Raw genomic sequence first — 20,498 nt, forward strand, 5'->3', positions numbered from 1 at the left:
CATTTTCTGGTCGAACTCCAAGACCACAACATGAAACAGACTATGAAACTTGGCGATCTAGTGTTGACCTTCTGTTAAAAGACCCTGTTGTATCAGAACTACAGCGTTCTAGAAGGATATTTGACAGTTTGTTACCACCAGCTGCAGACATGGTTAAACATCTTCAACCAGATGCTCCTCCTTTAATTTACCTCAGAATCTTGGATTCTGCCTATGGAACGGTCCAAGATGGCGATGAACTGTATGCAAAATTCATGGAGCAGTTTCAAGACGCAGGTGAAAAGCCATCCGTTATTTACAACGCTTGCAAGTGACTCTAAACCATGCCTTACGGAGGGGTGGAGTATTGGCTGCTGATTTTGAAAAGCATCTGCTGAATCAATTCTGTCGTGGATGTTGGGATAACACCTTAATTTCTGAGCTCCAGCTTAAACAGCGCAAGTCAAAACCACCGTCTTTTGCAGAATTGTTGTTGTTGCTAAGAACAGAAGAAGACAGAGAAGCTGCCAAAGCTCAGCGTATGAAACAGCATCTTGGTTCCAGTAAACCCAGGGCTAGTGTACATTTACATCATGCTTGTGCACCAGTTGAAGAACAAAGTGCTTATGATAATTTGACTGTTATCACCAAGCAACTTGCCAAGCAGTTGGCTGATATACAAAAACAATTGGCTGCTCTTACAAGTGTTCAGTCTGGTCAGAACCCGCCCATTTTGCCAAAATCTATGCATGTTGCCAAGTTCAGTCAGTCTCCACAAACTAGTAAAAGTGTGTCTCAACCCTCTCTCAAAAAAGCATCTTCATCACCCAAGCCAGGTTACTGCTACAACTGTGGGGAAGATGGACATATAAAACCTAAGTGTGACAACCCTCCTGATCCTTTACTGGTTGCTGCCAAAAAGAAACAGTTAATGGAAAAGCAGAAGAAGTGGCAGAAAATGAACCCGCATAGTGCCCTGTCGTTAAACTGAATCAGGTTCTCGTTGAGGGGCGAACGGGAACTGCAGAGGACCAGCAAAGTCCCACCAAGCAGACACCTATAAGATGCACTAATTTGTCTCATGTAACTCCTGAGGCTGCAGAATTGCCACAAGGGTTGATTGGCTCAAAATGTACTGGTCAAGTAATAATAGCTGGGGAGCAAGTTCAATGCCTGTTAGATACAGGATCCCAAGTTACTACAATACCAGTTTCATTTTACAATCAGTATTTTTCTCATCAACCTGTGAAACCATTAAGTGAGCTATTACAAGTAGAGGGAGCTGCAGGCCAAGCTGTCCCATACTTAGGGTATAGAAATGACGGTCATTTTTCCCAAAGAGTTTATTGGCACTGATCTGGATGTTTGTACTCTGGCACTTGTGGTTCCAGATGTTAAAAGTGGAACTCAGTCCCATGTTCTGATAGGAATGAACACTCTCGATTCATTGTATGACAAACATCTGAAAGATGAACGTGTTAGCTTTAGCCCATCAAAGTATTGCTAAAGCTGTTCTCAAGCTGCTTCAGTTGCGTCATCAGCAGACCCAAGAACCCAGTGTATGTGACGTAGCATTAGATAGTGAGTCGCCTGTAGTTATTTCAGCAGGCCATACCAGAGTTCTAGAAGGGAATGCCCATACCAGCTTGCTGCCGGTTAGCAGTTGGGCATTAGTTGAGCAGCCATCTACTCCTTTGCCGGGAGGATTGTGTGTGAAAAGTTGTCTGGTGTCATTGCCCAAGCATACACCTCATAAGATCCCAGTGGTTATCACAATGAGTCAAAACAGAGCATAACATTGTCACCGTCTGCTATTATTGCAGAAATTACAGTGTCACCTCAGCTTCTTTCTGAGGTTTCCTGTAGTAATGTGCAGCTCAGGAACACTGACAAAGTTGATCTCCAGTTTGAATTTGGAAATTCTCCAGTTTCTCCTGATTGGAAAGAACGCATTATTGCTAAACTCAAAGAAATACCAGAAGTGTTTTCTCATCATGATCTTGACTTTGGATGTACTGATCGGGTGAAACATCACATTTATCTTCATGATGAGACCCCATTTAAACATCGTGCTCGCCCTATACATCCAAATGACATTGAAGCTGTTCGCAATCATTTGCGAGATCTTTTGGAGACGGGGGTAATAAGAGAATCAGAGTCACCATTCTCTTCACCGATAGTAGTCGTTCGGAAGAAGAGTGGAGATGTTCGGCTTTGTATAGATTATAGAAAGTTGAATCTACAAACAGTGAAGGATGCCTATGCATTGCCAAATTTGGAAGAGTCATTTTCGGCTCTCACTGGTTCACGCTGGTTCAGTGTTCTTGATCTGAAGTCAGGCTATTATCAGATAGAAATGGAGGAAGGTGATAAGCCTAAAACTGCATTTGTGACCCCACTTGGGTTTTGGGAATTTAATAGAATGCCCCAAGGTGTGACTAATGCACCAAGCACTTTTCAGCGTCTTATGGAGAAGTGCATGGGGATTTGCATTTAAAAGAAGTTTTAGTCTTCTTGGATGATTTGATTATATTCTCTGACACTCTAGAAGAGCATGAGAGTAGGTTGATAAGAGTGCTGCATCGACTTAGAGATTATGGCCTTAAATTATCACCACAAAAATGTAAGTTTTTCCAAACTTCTGTGCGTTATTAGGCCATGTAGTTTTCTGAGCATGGGGTTGAAACGGATCCAGAAAAGATAAGTGCTTTAAAATCCTGGCCAGTTCCTCAAACTTTAAAAGAACTGCGATCATTCTCGGATTTGCGGGGTACCGCAGGTTCATAAATGGCTACGCTGCTATTGCTAAGCCTCTAAATGACTTGACAAGGGGGTATTCTCCTGCTCGCAAATGTGTCAGTAAAACAACCATCACAATGAAAAACCATGATGCAAAACAACCTTTTAATGAAAGGTGGACTGCACAGTGTCAATCTGCTTTTGAAACATTGATTGACAAACTGACTACAGCTCCAGTACTTGGTTTTGCTAACCCAAGCCATCCTTACATTCTGCATACAGACGCCAGCACCACTGGGTTGGGGGCTGCTCTTTATCAAGAACAAGAGGGAAAGCTACGAGTTATAGCATATGCTAGCCGAGGGTTGTCTGCCAGTGAAGCTAGATATCCAGCCCATAAATTGGAATTTTTAGCTTTAAAATGGAGTGTAACTGAAAAATTCCATGATTATCTTTATGGCTCCAGTTTCACTGTTGTTACTGATAACAATCCATTAACATATGTCTTGACCTCTGCTAAACTTGATGCTGCTAGTCATCGATGGCTTGCTGCACTGTCTACATATGATTTTAAATTGCAGTACCGTGCTGGCAGCCAAAACAGAGATGCTGATGCCCTCTCCAGGAGACCACATCCCCAAACACCTGACCCACAAAGAGAATGGGCCATGGTGCAGCAATTCATCACAACCCATATGAATGAAATGGGATGCTACAGAACACCTCAGATGTGATCAGAGCCATTTGTCACAGCTGTCTACTGAGAGGCCAAAGTCCGGATGGTCCTTTGGAGAGAAACATTACTCTAGTGGAAACTGTGAGTATGACCCCTACAGTTCTCCCTGACTTATACATGGATGAGACCCAAGGATTGCCAGTGCTTCCATCACTGTCCCTTCATGACATCAGGAGAAACAGAGAGCTGATCCTGTTTTGAAAGAAGTTATTCATCAGCTTGAAACAGGAGAGAAAATCCCTCCAACTGTCAGGGCTGAGCTTCCTGACCTTCCTCTGGTGATGAGAGAATGGAAACGTCTTGAACTAAAAGATGACATTTATATAGGAGGAGGCAGGATGGTGAAGTCCTATCATTTCAGCTTGTGTTGCCAGAGGAATGCCGTTCTGTTGTTCTTTCAAGCCTTCATGATGATATGGGGCACATGGGCATTGAAAGAACACTTGACCTTGTAAGAGCTAGGTTTTTCTGGCCACGCATGTCTGTAGATGTAGAAAACAAGATTAAAACTTGCAATCGCTGCATTCGTCGGAAAGCTTTGCCAGAACGAGCTGCGCCATTGGTGAATATCCAGACAAGCCGGCCACTTGAGCTCCTGTGCATGGATTATCTATCAATTGAACCTGATAAAAGCAACACTAAAAACATTCTTGTCCTCACAGATCATTTTACTAAGTATGCTATGGCTTTTCCAACAGCCAATCAAAAAGCGAAGACCGTTGCAAAATGTCTGTGGGAGAATTTTGTTGTGCATTATGGGTTTCCTGAACGCCTGCACACGGATCAAGGGCCTGATTTCGAGTCTCACCTCATTAAAGAGCTCTGCAACATCGCTGGCATTAAAAAGTCACACACCACGCCATACCATCCCCGTGGGAATCCTGTTGAAAGGTTCAATAGAACTTTGCTCAGTATGTTGGGTACTTTGGAGCCAGAGCAGAAAACTAGATGGAAAGAGTATGTCAAGCCACTTGTTCATGCTTATAATTGCACCCGAAATGAGGTTACAGGTTTTACTCCATATGAGTTGATGTTTGGTCGCTGTCCAAGACTTCCTGTTGACATGGCTTTCAACTTGCCTGTCAAAGAGTTATCATCTCAATCACATTCTCAATATGTGCAGAACCTGCGTTCTCGGCTGAAGGAAAGTTTTCAGCTAGCTTCTAAAAATGCAGAAAAGATGGCAAGAAGAAACAAGATTCGTTTTGATCAGAGAGTAAAACCAGCAAGTCTTGAAAAAGGTGATAGAGTATTAGTCCGAAATGTGAGGTTCAGAGGCAAGCATAAGCTGGAGGATAAGTGGAGACAAACATCTATGTAGTGATTGGTCGTGTGGGTGAGCTTCCTGTGTATATTGTAAGACCAGAAGCAGATCCCTCTGGAGGGACCCGGACTCTGCACCGCGACCTTCTTCTCCCTTGTGGATTTCTTCCTCAGACTGAAGTTGACCCACCAGTTTCCACACCGGCTCATAGGCCGCGGACCCGCAGCCGACAAGAACCAGTGGAACAATTGGCGGAAAGCCCAGATGCGGAGGATGAGGACTGGAGGGCATCTCGATTTCAGTTTTACCAACTGTGAAGGTCAGTCTTGAGGCGACATGCCCTACCCAGCCCATAAATAGAGTCTCAGTTCCTGAGATGGAAAAAGAGAATCCTTCATCTGATGAGGATAAGTCGTCTCTACTGCTTGATGCTATGGATCCACTTCCAGCCCTGGAAAAAGTTCCTTCACAAGATCAGATGGACCCAGGAGATTCACCTGAACTTGAACATGTTCCTGAGCTAAGCCCATCTGAAGATTTGGAGAGCCATGGCCCAGTAGAGACATTACCAAATTCGACCATGCCAGCATCACATTCCACAGAATCACCAAAAGATGCTCATCAGGCTATTGATGGTTTAAAAGCTGAACAGTCAATTCGTCGGTCTAGTCGAGAGCCAAACCAATTAAGCGCTTTCAGTATGCTGCTTTAGGAAATCCTTTAATTTCTGTAGTGCAAAATCTTTTACACAGTCTAGCTACTGCTTATGGTGAAATGGTTGCTGAACCTGTTTCAGATGCTCCTGTGCGTCATAGTGTTCAGATAATTTAGCATGCACCGGGGTTGCATGGAATTAAGGGGGGAGGATGTAACCCGAGTGTAATTTTAAACCTTCAATTCCTCTGATTTTCTACTCTTTTGCCTTTTAGCCTCAAATCTCGCGATGTTTTAATAGTATTATGATTGATTCTCGCGAGATTATCGTTTAGCCAATCGCGGTTGAGTACTGGGGTCACATGTACCTTCCAGTTTACCGGCTAGGTATATTAGCTCAAGCAAAAGGGCGTGAAGGGTAGAACGCGTTGGAAGGAGCAGAGCTGGCAGGTCAGTTAAAGCGTAGCATCATTTAATTGCTGTAAATGTGTACGATGCTCACTTAATGTGCTGAACTATAGGAGCCCATTATTGTGAGCCGGAAAGTGAGATGAAAAAGATCCGGTAGTATGACACAAAACTGCGGAACTGGTGAGTGTTTTTGTGAATGACTTAGCGTTGGCTTATAATCACTGCTGTTGTGTAGCCACTAAAGAAAAACTGATTGTAAACTCCTTTTGATAACCAAAACGGGTAATTGAAGTATTATTGAACACTGGTTTATATTAGTATTTTACATTTCATGTTAATTGATAATATGGTGTATATTTATTGACTGTTTCATGAATGTAATTTATATTGAATTTTAGATTTAATGAAATTGCAATTGATCAAATGATAGAATTATTTATAACACAAAATGTTATTTATTGAATTGTGTATACACTAAATGTTAGATCATATCAATATATATTGAGGAAGTGGTCCTGTTTTGTTATTCAGGCCAGGTGGATGGTGAGCTATGAGACCAGGCCTAGAGCCAAAGAAAGATTTCACCTGTTGGTGACAGAAGACTGCTTACTTCTCCTACCCAGCTGGTAGGAGAATCCTACAAAGAACTCTGTTCCTTCTTTGATTGGACTTTCAATTACCCAGGATGTGAACCACGCCCTGGATACTCCCCTTGTTTGCAAGCCTGATTAATCCCCATTCTGGTGGATGGACTAAGGGGTTGTAAAATGAACTTTGGGAACGATTGATTAATTTGTTTTTTTCCCTTTGTTGTGTTTCTTCTTTTCTCCTCTGTTTTCCTTTTTATTTCATTGTTTTGTTTTGTTTTTTTCCTTGATGGCCATTTGCATATCCCAATGTTGTGGTTGTAAATATGTAAATATGATATTCACATTGCAAATACAAAACACTCGCAGCTGCAAAACTCTAGCCTAACTGCTCTTTCGTGTGTCGTACCTATTCTTCTGAAAGGAAACTGGCCTATTATCTTGGTTAAAAGCCATTTATATGAATAACAATCTAGATTGTCTTTTCAAATATGCTACAATTACAACACTTTGTCAGACGACATATTGTCACTTATCTATAGCTGACTTGATACTTTCATTGTAAACAAACTGATGATTTGGAGAATCGTGTCTTTATCCTTTGGGAGTTGAGAGATTGACAGAAACAGAGCTTGATATAATGGATGGACACATATGAAAACTACAGTGTATAACAAACATGCATTACAATTAAGTAATACTGACAAAACAAAAGTCCCAGTGGAGTTTTTAAAGTAGCTGTGTTTATAAAAATGTGCTGCGATTTCTTCCCTCTTGGAACGAAAAGAACAGAAGCATCTTTTTTTCTTGTTTGTGCAGAAAATGAAAATACTGGAATAACTGATGATGCGGATTTGCTTGTCAGACATTCTGACTTGCAGTTGTGACACCAGCAGGTGAATGATTTCAGACACATTTCAGAGCTCTATGATGCTGTTTGTGAATACGAAGCATGCAATTCTTGTTTTTGGTAAATCTTATTCCAACTGCTTTAATGAATAATGCCCATAAAGAAATGCCATTGACATTTAACGAACGGCTTTGTTACTTAGGGTCTGGCCATCTGGGGAGATGCTGGGAAATGAAAATATTAAATATAGATAGCTGTTGCTGACAGCTGAGTAGGAGGGAAATAAACTTTCCAACCATGGAGCACCCTGTCAACACTATATGCCCCCATCCTTATTATCAAGAGGACCCATGTCAGCCCTGTCAGAAAGATTCAAGTGTCTTACTATGTGTAGAAATCTTTTAAGTATTTGTTGATCCGACGTCCTCCCTTTGCTGTTTCTCACATTTCAGTCTTCTGATCTGGAAACTTCGTCATAAGTTTTATGTTTTCACTCTGATGCAGATTTTAATTAGATCGTTATGAATAATCCATATTTTAACACTCATTGAGTGTTTTTATATGCATTTCTAATGATGTTTAGTCACTCTCAGTGCATGACATGGCTCCACTCACCTGCCCAGTATGTACAATTTTAGCTGTTGGCGGTGACTCATTTCTTGCTCGGCAGATGGTAAGAATGTTTTGATTAGGTATTTTTCTTAGTCTGTACATGTGTTCATGCTAAATGACAAGGAAAGCCTGATCTGAGTTTTAAGTAAATAATTTCTTAAAATATTACGCTGAGGAAGTTATGCCTCCATTATACCTCAAGGATCAAATGGGGTGGAAAAAAATACATACAATCTGCATCTAAGCGACAAATTCATAAAACTGTAAATTCAATGGTGTCCTTAAAGCATTATATAAAGCCCAAGATCTAATTTAATAGAATGCTATTACTGGACAACAGATGTACTGCATTGTGTACCCCACACGCTGCATAAAATAGCAGTTTTTTCCTCTTATTTAATTTAAATGCATAATGTGTCTTGTGTGACTTTCCCTGTTGTCTTAAAGAGACATAGTCTTCACTTTGAGTTCAACTGTAGAATTAATTGTAACATTGGCAGTAAAGTACAAGGCTTATGCCCAGATTTGTGCGCAATATGGGTCTGTCACCAACATATGTTGACAGTGCCTAAGGCAAGAATGTCAATGCGGAGTAGCAAAAATATATGAAAATGTTATTGTTTTTCCTATTGGGTTGTTTCAGATGCACACTGGCTGACATGAATTAGAAATTCACAGTTTTAATCATTTTAATGCTACCTATGAAGAAAACAACTGTCTTCCAAAATGGTTTATTGTGTAATTTAGTAAATCGAATAACCTTTTATGCATTTTTATGTTATGTCTTTGAACAATCTTTGAACAGTCAACTTTTTATCAATCATATTTTGTGACTCTGTTTGTAGAGGGTGTCAATGACATCCATGCTTCATCTTTTCTGGCCCTCTGTCTGGTCAGCAGTCTGTAGCTCTTTGAACATTCTAAGAAATAAAGACTTGTAACATTTTATTCAGTACAATAAATCTTTATAATATATGAGTTAAATATTAAAATTTGTCATGATGTTCTAATATTTCAGACACATGAATGAACACAAGTTAAAGCCAAAGCTCACTACAACCCGTGTGAGGTTTTACACTTTGGCACTCTGTTGGTATGCTGTGACAGTGCTTTTTGTTTTCAGAGCACAGCATAGTTTTTAAGGAGGTCCTCTGAGAGCTGTTGTGCAGCTGCTGAAAATTCATGATAATGCAAAGTTTGGTAGAATTTTTGTGAAGGTGTTTTGCTGGATAATGAATCAGGGGGGATTCAGTTTTGTCCTGCATGGTGTGGAGGGTCAAACTGATTCTTACATCGACCTTAAGGATCAAGAAGAAAATATCTAGGGTTTTGATCCGTACAGACTTCAATATCAGAGAAGCACCAGTTTGCGCTGCTCATTTTCATTTGGTTGATTATTTATCATTTCAAAATTTATTTTACGGATCTTGCTGAATGTACTGTAAGTTGGGTTGAATAGAGTTTAAGACAGAGTTTACCTCAAAGAGTAAGAGGTTTTCCTGTTTCTTTTTTGATTTTGATAGAACAACATGGCCCCCATCGCACTCCCACCGGGAGCAAAGATGGTGACTGTTTAAAGATGCTGTTGAAAGTTTAGCATTAGTTTGAACCGTGAGCAATACCCATTTCATTATAGTTTGACAGTAGCATACTGTTTGTGTGAGTGAAAAACAGCATTTTCTGGTCTTTTGGTTGGGAGTTATTAATATGCCCAATTTTGACAAGTACCACTGAACCAAGGGTGATACTTTGCACATTTTTTATTTATTTTCTATTTCTACATTGTATCCATCCATTATCTAAACACACTTATTCTTGAGGCTCAAGAAGGGGGCTGGTGCCTATCTCCAGCATTCATTGAGCAAGAGATGGGCAGGTCAATTCATATTGTACAGCTAACTGAATTGGTTTTGTCAAATAGTTTTTGCCTCTTCACAATTTTGCCAATACTCATTTTCAGCTTATAAAACTTAGTAATCATTTTAGTTCTGCAAAATCCGGCAAAACTCATCCTCAGTCAACATGTCAGTTTAGTCAACAATAACAATACATTTTCTAATGAATGACAGGTTTTAGAAGTCATGATATTTCAGATTACACAGGTATCATATTTTTTGATATTCTTAACTTTCTTAGCAATCCTATCTGTGGTATAGATGGCTCGAGACACAGTATGAAATATAACATTTCACAAACAGATGTTTTTATGTGGTTAGGTACATAATAAAATGTGCATTTGACTCCTTTCAGCTGAAAAAAACAACAACAATAAAAAACATAAAAACAGTGTATAATGTTAATTTTCAAGCTGTATACTAAATCTATGACAGGAGTTGAAAAGCTTTTCAATTTCTCAGAAAGAAGTGGATCATGAATAGGTCAGGTCGCCCTACCCCTACATGGAAAAATGAGATGTAGGGTTAAGTGACAGTGGAGGAGTATAATTTAAGAATGCTCCAAAGAAAGAGCTGGTTTATGTAAAAGACAAATACAATTCATACAACTGTTATGTTTTTCTTTCTCCAAAGTTTTAAGCTAGTAATCAGACTCTAGCATTATAAAATAAAACTGAATGTTGTCCCTGCATCTCAATAATAGTGAAACATTCTAAGACAATTCTTAGAATGCCATATTTCAGTTGATATAATTATTCAACATGTTTATTCTAATGATTCAGTTATATTTATCCGTGGATACTGAAGGGCTTCATTTTCCAATTTAACATCAGATAAGACAAAGATTTTTGTCTTTTGACCACAGCATCTGAGTTACAAAATGTTTAGGGAGTCATTTGATCTGGGCGGCAATTAACTTAGTTTCTAGAACCAATGAATAAGGCCTTGGTGTCATTCTATAGATGATACACTTCTCTATATTGTTCTGTCTTTTAACTCCAAGCTTTTCACTATACTTAAGAGTGGAAAATAATCTTGGATCAGTGCTTTGGTATTGTTTTTCTTGTCTGCTCCCCTTCCTGTAGCTGTGCATCCTGCCAGGTAGAATGGACCAAAACCCCTGCAAAAATCATCTGGAGATTTTTTTAAGAAAACCCAAAATATAGTCATAAGAAGTTAAGCAGGTTATGCTTGTTAAAGATCTGTAGAAGTTCAAAACATGTCTCATTTCTATTAAATTTAGCAAGCAGAAGGAGGTTTTGTCTTTCTAAGCAAGGTTTCTAAGGTTTAAACTTTTTCTATGCCAGACAGGGACAAAAAATGATTGTCAACTGTATTATAAAGGGTAAAAGTGGTATGACCAAAAGAGATATGACATATTGCTACCTGATGGTAGGTCTGTTTTTTATTGGCTCCTTTGAACTCCAGTTCTCCTGCTGTTTCAATATTAATGCATGGATCTAGGTGTGAGAACCTAACCAGTTTGAATTGCAAATCAAAGGCCTATGTGGATATATTGCTTTCTGCTTGCATCATGTCCTTTGCAATGAAAGCAAGTTATGAGCATGAGAAGCTGTTGAATGTTTCTACATGATGCTTACTTTGTTCTACATGTGAAACTCCTTTGTTCTTCGTGTTTTCGATTGCAGTACACTTCCTAGTAGTTAACTGTCAGTTAAACATCAGATATGAATTGTTTTTTAAAGTGCTGTATTTCATCATAAGAGCAAAGAAATGTCTTTAAATTAAAAATACAACATAGAATAGAGAAAATATGCTTATACTCAAATAAGACTGAACCTGAAAAATTAATTTTGCAACTGTTAATAAAAATTCATTTGCAACAAAATAATATTCTGTTGTCAACCCTGATATTTTCCTGGCAATTAAAACAACATGATAAGTTTTAGGATTTTCTTGATAGTTATACGAATGTCAAGTACTGATGACAATGTGTAGCTTCAGTAAATATAAATATATTTTTTTTTAATATATGAAGGTCTGCCCACACATTCACTTGCTATATGCTACTGCAAGTCTGAAATTATTTGGAAGCTCTTTAGATTATATCCTCTCATACTGAGGCTTAGCCCTGTGGTGTTTGTGAGATCCCTGGGATCATATAGTGCCCCCTAGTTATTATGAAGTGGCCTAAATGGTTTAAACCCTTCTTTTCTCTAATCAAATAATTGCCTGGTGGAGATTACTAGGCTATGTATTTCAGACTAGAGCTGAAGGAAACCAGAGGGACTAGGAACGAAGAAATGTGTCCTTGTCCTGAGTTCTCAAAGTCTTTTCCGTTCAGAACAGAAAGAATGACATCTATGGTCTGCAGCTAAATGGAAAATCTGCTATTGCGACTCTGTGGCTTGCTTTTGTTTGAGGTAGTTAAAAGAGATACACATTTTGACAATCTGGTCATAGGGTTAATGAAAAGAGGCTGAAAGTCACTCAGTGCTTTTTTGGAAATATCAATTTGAAGAAAATCCAAACAAACACATAACAGGTTAAGCTGCTTGCTATTTATGCTTTGGCTCTACTTTGGTCTATGGGAAAATAGCATGGTTGCATTCAGTCAGCATTGATATAGGGACAAGGAGGAGAACATAAAGGCCAGAGTCTGTGATGCAGTTCTTTAGGCAGAGTTTGAAAAATCCAATTAGAAGTGATCATGACCGGAGATATGCAGTTGCTTATATACAAGCAAACATTTAGTAATACACACATATAGACTTAGATTTGTCCTTGTAAATTGTTTCGTTTTGGACATGTGCACAAATGCATCAGCGTTGGCTCTGAGTAATTATGAAACTATGTTTTTAAGCTATTAAATGCTGTTCAGGTGTGCTCACTTGAAATAACGCTTGCACGTTTTAAAAACAAGTCAAACTTCCACACTGTCAAAGTGTCCATTTTTCAAATGACGACTCAAAAAATGCTGTTTTGTCTGCAAAGAATTTATTTTGGAACCCCTGGAAAGGTTACACGTCAGCTGTCTAAAAGCAACCTGTAACTTTAAGTGTGAACAGGATGGCAATTTTAAGTCAAAAATTCTAATTCTGTAAACTCTATCTTTCCATACCCCGTCTTATTTCTCATTGTCATTTTGTGCAAAGCGGCTATGCTAGTGTCAAAAAGTGTCGCGCTCATTGGTGGGGTGGCTGACGTTGGCATGGTGTATAATGAGGGACCGTCGCTCGAGCGCTGAGGGGAGACGGCAATGACATGCCAGCGTGGGAAACTCATCTAAATCACATTACCAACCCCTGCCCTGAAGGCTCACATGGATGGCAGATTAACCTCCATGGGCTCTATGGCTGTGGCTATGGCTGCCTTCTCTGAACATACTGCTTTGTTTCAGCTGATGGGTAATAAACAACCACAACGGCAAATGGTTTATCCAGTAGCACGAAGCAAATGGCAGAGTGTAATGTAGACAAATCCAGCAGTATGAAGACGATATCACTGCAATTTGTGGTATAAAGTGATGCATAACAGCATCATTTGTGAATATCATTAAACTGTATCACAACATTTTTCCTGTGAGTGAATAATGACGCGGACCTACAATAGAGGGCATTATTAAGTGACTTACACAGTAGCTGCTGCCCAGTTCCAGCTGCCAACTGTTTCATCACAGGAGATAACAGTGCAGGTTAGAAGCCAAGGTTGTGTTGTTCCTGGATGTGTGCAAAGCAAACATCTAATCAACTAATCTTGTTCATGTGTCAACTGTAAATTATAAAATGCAGAATTAATTAAGTGTTTCATTATTCTGTTTGCTGCAGTGCATTTAATTCAAGATGATTGTGGTGTAAGTTATTGTGTTTGGTTTTCATTAACTTGAACTTATTACCTGCCCAGTTTGATTTAACTTCCTTGTTGGGTGGACAGAGGTAGCTCTGAATGTATCTTAGATTCTATCATTTTTACTACCTAGTAAATAAAAGCATCACTCCTGATACTTTAGCCTGTCTTTCTTACAGCATCAGATTATTTTAAGATTGTGGCTTTGTTCTTGTCTCTGTAGTTGTCTTATCCAATCTAAATTTCATTTCTGATAAGTAATGACACTTGAAGACAAGAAGTGCAAAATATTATGGCAATAAAATGTGCAGAAAGGAATGTGTTAATCTCCAGTTTTGTTCGTCTGATGGTCTCTGAGCCTGAAGACTGTTTTAGTTGTCAATGGGGAAGATGCTGAGTGCATCACAGGCAAGTCACAACTCCTCCATTGCCAAACCAGAAACAGATTTAAACGTTGTGAAAGTTAATGGAATGCAGCCAGTAATCAAAATCATCCACTTGATCTTTCTTTGGCTCTGACCAAATTGGTTGATCAGAAAGGCAAATATGGGACCTCTTCTTTTACTTGTTCGTCAAGTGGATTGAAATGGAAAACTCCATAGTTTTGAACTTTATAAATTAACAACAGCCTGTTGTTTGACAGAAAATGTCAATCAACAATGCATAACACTTTGATGCATCACATGTGGTTTGAGGCATTAAAAAAAACTTTATTTAAATCTCTTAATTTAAATAAGAGATTTTTGAGTTTTGAGTTTTTTTAGACTCAAAACTACCATGTACGTCAGGGAAACTGCAGTTCAAATTATTTTTTTCAACCATGGGGAATGTTTTTTACATTTAAACATAGACATAAAACTAAGTTTCCACAGATGGTTTTGCATCATAGTCCAGAGAAACAACAATAATTAGTTAACAGCGGAACTGTTGCCTCAGACCTCTGAGAAAACCTGAAAATCAGTCAGAAAAACCCTGGTCTGTGAATCCCCAGAGAATACCTATTCCCATTCCATACCCAAAGACACGCAGCGCTGTTTAGATACAATGAGAGATCATCTTGCTGATAGTAAACACTGCTGACAGACACACTGTTGTGCTCTCCCATAAGACTCCACAAAGCTTTGTCCTTTTCTTCTTAATACTCCTAATCACATTATTGAATATCTTCATTGCATTTCAGTAACAAAGGAAGATTTATTGTTACTGTTGCATTTCTATGTTTCTTACATAGTTTGACTGCTACTGCAATGCAGTAAGTAGTACACAAGCACCACTTATTAAAAACCCCAATGATTCCCAATCAAAATCTCATATTTCACCATGCAGACACTGTTTGCACCAATGAAGATTCACTCAGCTCATTAATACATTGAGTGTCTTTGACTGCCTTTCAACTATAGCCCAACCTGTTGTACTTCAAAGACCTAAAACTTTTTGTGTATATAACAAAATCAGAAAAGAGTTTGAGGTTCATGAAATTTCTCAGACGTCATTCTGGTTGGGACTGATGCACAAATTGCGAGAAATTTAATGCTTATGTCCTAAAGCTCGACCCCCCCACTTGTTCTTAATCCCCATTTTGATTAATTGGAGTTCTTTTGAAGGCAAGACAGAAAAGCTCATTCTAAGTGGGGTCTGCTTATTTTTACTTTCATGAATTCTATTTCTGCCTCTATTTTGTTTTATACTTATATATTCTCAATGTCAACATCATTTTAAATTTATACTAATTGTAACTATTGTTGGAAAGCCCAGGGTGCAAAGCTTTGAACTCCAGTTTAGTGTGAAATTATAGTCTAATTCACTCCTCAGTGCCGTCTGACATGGGGTGCAGCCAGTCAGAGGAGCAATTACAGTGCTAGCAGGAATCCAGAGTGGCAGTTATATGACATTAGTGAGGCCCATTTAACTTTCACTGTCAAACTGCAGCCACTCAGGCCACAGAAACACAGTGTGCCCCCAAGGCTAACAAGTCATAATTCAGAGACAAACCTGGAAACTCAAAGCACAGTTTGAAGTGCTATTTTACTTATTGCCAATGCATATTATTTATTAACATGCTCTTTGCTTCTATGGTCAATTAAAAAGTCGGCATTATCCAGCCACAGTCGGATTAAGTGGGTGGCAAATTGGTGAGCACAGCCTCTTAGACTCCCCTGATCAACTTTGTAGCAATGTCCTGTAATTCTACATTCATCTGTTTAAAGCTGGAATATGTAACTTTTGCAAACAAAAGTTACATAAAAGTTGTGAAACTGTCACCATGTCTGGATAGTATGTGAGACGGATAATCTGCAAAAAAAAAAAAAGTTAAGCTTTTCCACCTTCCCTCAGTGCTATTGATGTCTAAATAAATGAACTGCTCCGGTTCAAAGACAAAAAAATCAGAGCCAGGAGAAGTGTGCAGGTGTTGTCAATTGTTTATGTCCCTGCTGCTTAATGTGCTAATGGTGGAGAAACATCTTACTGTTTTAGGAAAACCCTTTATTGACCGTTAACAGTGGCCTTGCTAACAAGCCTGACCATTCACGACAAACTCTGCTGATGAGGAGAAGGTGTAGTGTAACAGAAAGCAAGGGGGAAGCTGTGAGCAGCACCTACACAATCTTGTTTGACAGCAAAAGATCCTCCTCCTGATTGTGATTGGTTGTTTCTGACCGAGCGGTGTGTTTCTGGAGTGAGCAATGAGAGCAAGCTTGATTTATTTATTTATTTATTTATTTATTTATTTATTTATTTATTTATTTTTTCCCAGGTTTTCTGGCTCATATTATAAGCACTTTGAACTGCCTTGTCACTGAAAATGTGCTTTCAATAAAATCACCTACCTTACCTTACTGTAATAAAATAGTTACAATTTTATATAAAAAATATGTTTAATATAAAAGTTACATACCCCAGCTTTAAATTCTTCCTTTTCACATTGAAATCATTAAGTTGTGGTCAACAAAAAAAATGGAGCTGCAACGCTTTGGTGTGAATTTCTCATCACTGCTACACAGGCCTCTGATTCTGAGGTACACCACAAAATCTATTTAAGAGCTAAAAAAATTTATTTGATAAGTCTGTTTACTACCTTTGTTGTTTGTTTGATGCTTACTTTAGGTTTTTTATTAACTGTTTGCTTCACAATCATTGCACACACTTGATTCTTGAGAATAATCACTGCAAGCTATAATTTCTTGTAGCTTCTCTTCCACTTGACAGCTCTACTGAAAAAGCTTGAGGTTAAGCACATTGTTCAGCAGCACCTTGACAGAAATCACTGTGGGAGGATCTGGGGTCATTTAGTTTCTGAACCTAAGACTTTTCAAAGCCCCTTTGGAGCTTTCTTAGTAGTAGATCACATGCACTGCAGAACTATTGCATAAATCTAGCTTTAAGCATTTAGCCTTCCAAAACAAATGCTTTAATTAATAATTCCTATTTCTTTGTGAAAGTAACAATTGTATTCTCCCAAAGAAATACAAAATTCCAAATGCAAATCCCGATTGTTTTGTTAAACATAAACCTCGCCGCTGTAATATTTAAATGCAGGAAATTCCAAATCATCTCAGTTTGGCCGTGATGTTGACCTCTCCACGAACCTCTATTTCCTTAATTCTAATGAAGGTCACTAAAGCCACGCAGGCCGATTTAAATATGAGTTCCATTCAATATGGAGCCCCGCACTGGGGTAAAACCAACCCCCTGACATTTAAGCAAGGCTTATGAAAGCCTAGACATATATACCTAGTGACTGGTGTTAAGTGGTGTGAAACCCAAAGGATCTAGGCAGGTTTTGGCCCTTTGAAGCTGACAGACCCACTCCCTCCTGGCATGCCATGACTCCACTTTCTGATTTATAGGTAATTTATTCAACTGAATAATTAAGGGCCAGTCGGCAGCAGAGAGCATGAATAGCAATAAGCTTGAAGAAAGAGTTAGTTTCCTTCAGCCGGTAAAGTTTGTGTGCCCAGGGCAAGCCTGTGTTTGAAAAATTATGATTAAAAATGGATTCTACTGCTGTTTAAGGTCTGTTTGATCCACAAGATACTAGAGAAAACTCTTTGAATGTTAAAATTTCATCGCTTTTACCAAGATCACTGCAAATTTGTTCATTCTAATCAATTACTTTCATTATTTTTGAAAGGGCCAATGTGGGCTTTTTTATTTGATATCATTGAGGAGACTACACACTTTAAGCAAAAATACAATACAATATTTTTAAAGCAAACAATAGTCTATACAAACAACCTAAAAAAGGCCAAGTGACTCCAGAAAATACTGCAGAAATCATTCAGAGATGATATTTCTGTTTTTTTATTAAAAGCATTTCAAATACTTTCAGTTGAATTAAGCTGTCAATTAAAAGGGGCAGAGCAGGAAAATCTCTTTTTCCCCCAAACTATGTTTTTGTTTTCATGTTATAGCAATAAAATTATTTAATTTCATCAAACATCCCCAGTTTTATGTTTTGAACATACCCAAGACCTGAAAGAAATAATAGTAGAAAGATCTGCAAATATGTTGCTTTTATTTGAAAACAAAACCTGAGCGGTTTATGTGCGTGCATGTGTGTGGATGCCTGTGCGTCGGTGTGTGGCCGTGGTCTTGCGTGTGTGTGTGTGTAGGCATGCGTGTGTGCATGTGTTTTTAGCAGATTGGACCAATTTGAAATCCAGTAAATTAGTGCATTTTGTCAAATACAAAATGTGTACATAGGGAACCATGTTAGCATGACAATAAACTGTTTCATCACAATAATAATGTTCAAACATGAAATTTACATTATAATTATCATTACAAATATACATTTTAAAAAGTGATTACCCAAGTACAGAGCCTTGTTGTGGACTTCCACTTAAAATGAAGAAAAAACACAGAGATGAACACTCAATAACTTAAAAAATAACTTTTATGTCAGGAAGAAAGACATCTGTGAACCTTACTGACACTAAATGTTACAATCTAGTTACTCTAGATCTAAGCTAACTGTTACTGGGAACTCAAATGTAAAATAAGCAACCAAAAATAATTTAATTAGCAAATAAACTGTTGCTTTATTAAAAAAAATAAATTCAATTTTCACACAAATAAATCTGTTAAGCTGAGTATTTATCTACATTTATAATATGAAGCTTGTTTTTTATTAGACCAATCACTTTCTTTCAGCCTGGGTGGAAAGGCTAAAACCAGCTAAATTTGTTAATGTCATTATGTTTAAGAGGATGCCACCTTTTTTATGTGAACGTGTCAGCATTCTGAACAATACTGGAAGGTGTTCATGTATCCAGTATTTATAGAATTTGCTTTCAAAATGTCACCTATTTGAGTCCGGTCTTCTTTCCTGTGTGTAATGTATTTATTTTGCACTTTTCCTACTTGTTTCTGTAAAAATAACTCTGTGTTTGTTATTTTTGGAGAAAGGGCTGTAAAACTGAATCATCCGTTTCTGTCACTGTCATCTGACTGTTTGAGGGAGAATTGCAGAAGTTTCATTTAAGACAGGTTTAATAGGGAAACCGTGCAGACATAAAATAGAGAAAAATTCACAATGAGTAAAAGCACTGCAAAATGAAAGCAAAATGTCCTAAAATGATCCTTTTCAAATAACATCTAGCAATGAATATGCAAAATATAGATATTTTTGTTATGCTGAGAGGTGTGGTGAAAGAGAAATCAGTCAACCGTGGGTGTTCTGCAAATAAAGCTGGTTTATTAAGTTTGGTGCAACACAGCAGATTTATTTTAAAATGGCAGCCCTTCCATCAGTCCTCCTGCTACATGCAGCTGTACACCTATATTTAGGTATGCAAACCTTCTCAGTTTACATTGGTCAATCACTGTGGTCTTCCAGAGTGGGGAAAAGGGAAAGAAAGTTAACTTTCACATGCACAATGTAAACATGAACAATTATAAATCAATAATAAAATATCAGGCAAACATTTTATATGTGCAAATACTTAAATCATTTTAATTACTTTAAGCTTCAACCAATGAAAATCCAGTTCTTATCACTTTCTATAAAAAAAAAAAGTTGGGTTTAAGACAGCAGGGTCCCAAGATGGCTGCCACAGAAGACACACCCACAAAGTAACAACAATTTCAACCACACACAGAGAAGGTTCATTTACACTCAATGGAACTAAAAAAGATTAGAAGAAAAAAAAAACAATTGCTTCTTAACAATGTTACTTAGACCAAAAATATGATGTAGCAGAGACAATGAGAATTTTTTAATAAAGGGAATATGTATTAAATCTGCAAAATGTATCGAGCTGACATTATCATAACGTTAAAGATTAGCATGAAGATGGTTCATCATCTCCACAGTGGTGACATGTGAAAACTGTCTCCACATTTATTGTATCTGAGGCATATCAGAATATCAAAATAATGAATCTGTCAAAGCAATATGACACCAAAGTGAGAGAAACAACTGTACAGTGACAGAAAACCTGGACCAAAATAACTGGCCTTCCCCTGAGGCAAAAACACACACACACACACACACACACGCACACACACACGCACACACACCCACACACACACACACACACACACGCACACACACACGCACAGAAACACACACACACCTACACAAACACAAACACACACACACCTTGACTTTAATGATCCTATGAAATGGAAAAGCTTTTTGTGACTTTGGATTATTAACAATGTCGTCGTCTGGCTCTCAGTTTCCGTCTCATTGTTCCAAAAGCTGTTTATCAGATTAAGATCTCGTCTCTGTGCAGATGATTCTTTTGATTTCTTGTTGGCTGTTTGACCTCTGACCTCCACTGTCAAAGTCAGAGGATCCATCCAAATCCAGTCCAGTCACCTGAATGTGTATATATATATATATATATATATATATATATATGTGTGTGTGTACATATGTGTATACATATGTGTATATAGCTGACTGGATAGCTCAATACATAAGGCATCAGTATATCACCCGAGAGGGTAGGGTTCG

This window comes from Poeciliopsis prolifica, unplaced genomic scaffold (assembly GCF_027474105.1).
Source record: "Poeciliopsis prolifica strain line A6 unplaced genomic scaffold, Auburn_PproV2 SCAFFOLD011, whole genome shotgun sequence".
Lineage (NCBI taxonomy): Eukaryota > Metazoa > Chordata > Actinopteri > Cyprinodontiformes > Poeciliidae > Poeciliopsis > Poeciliopsis prolifica.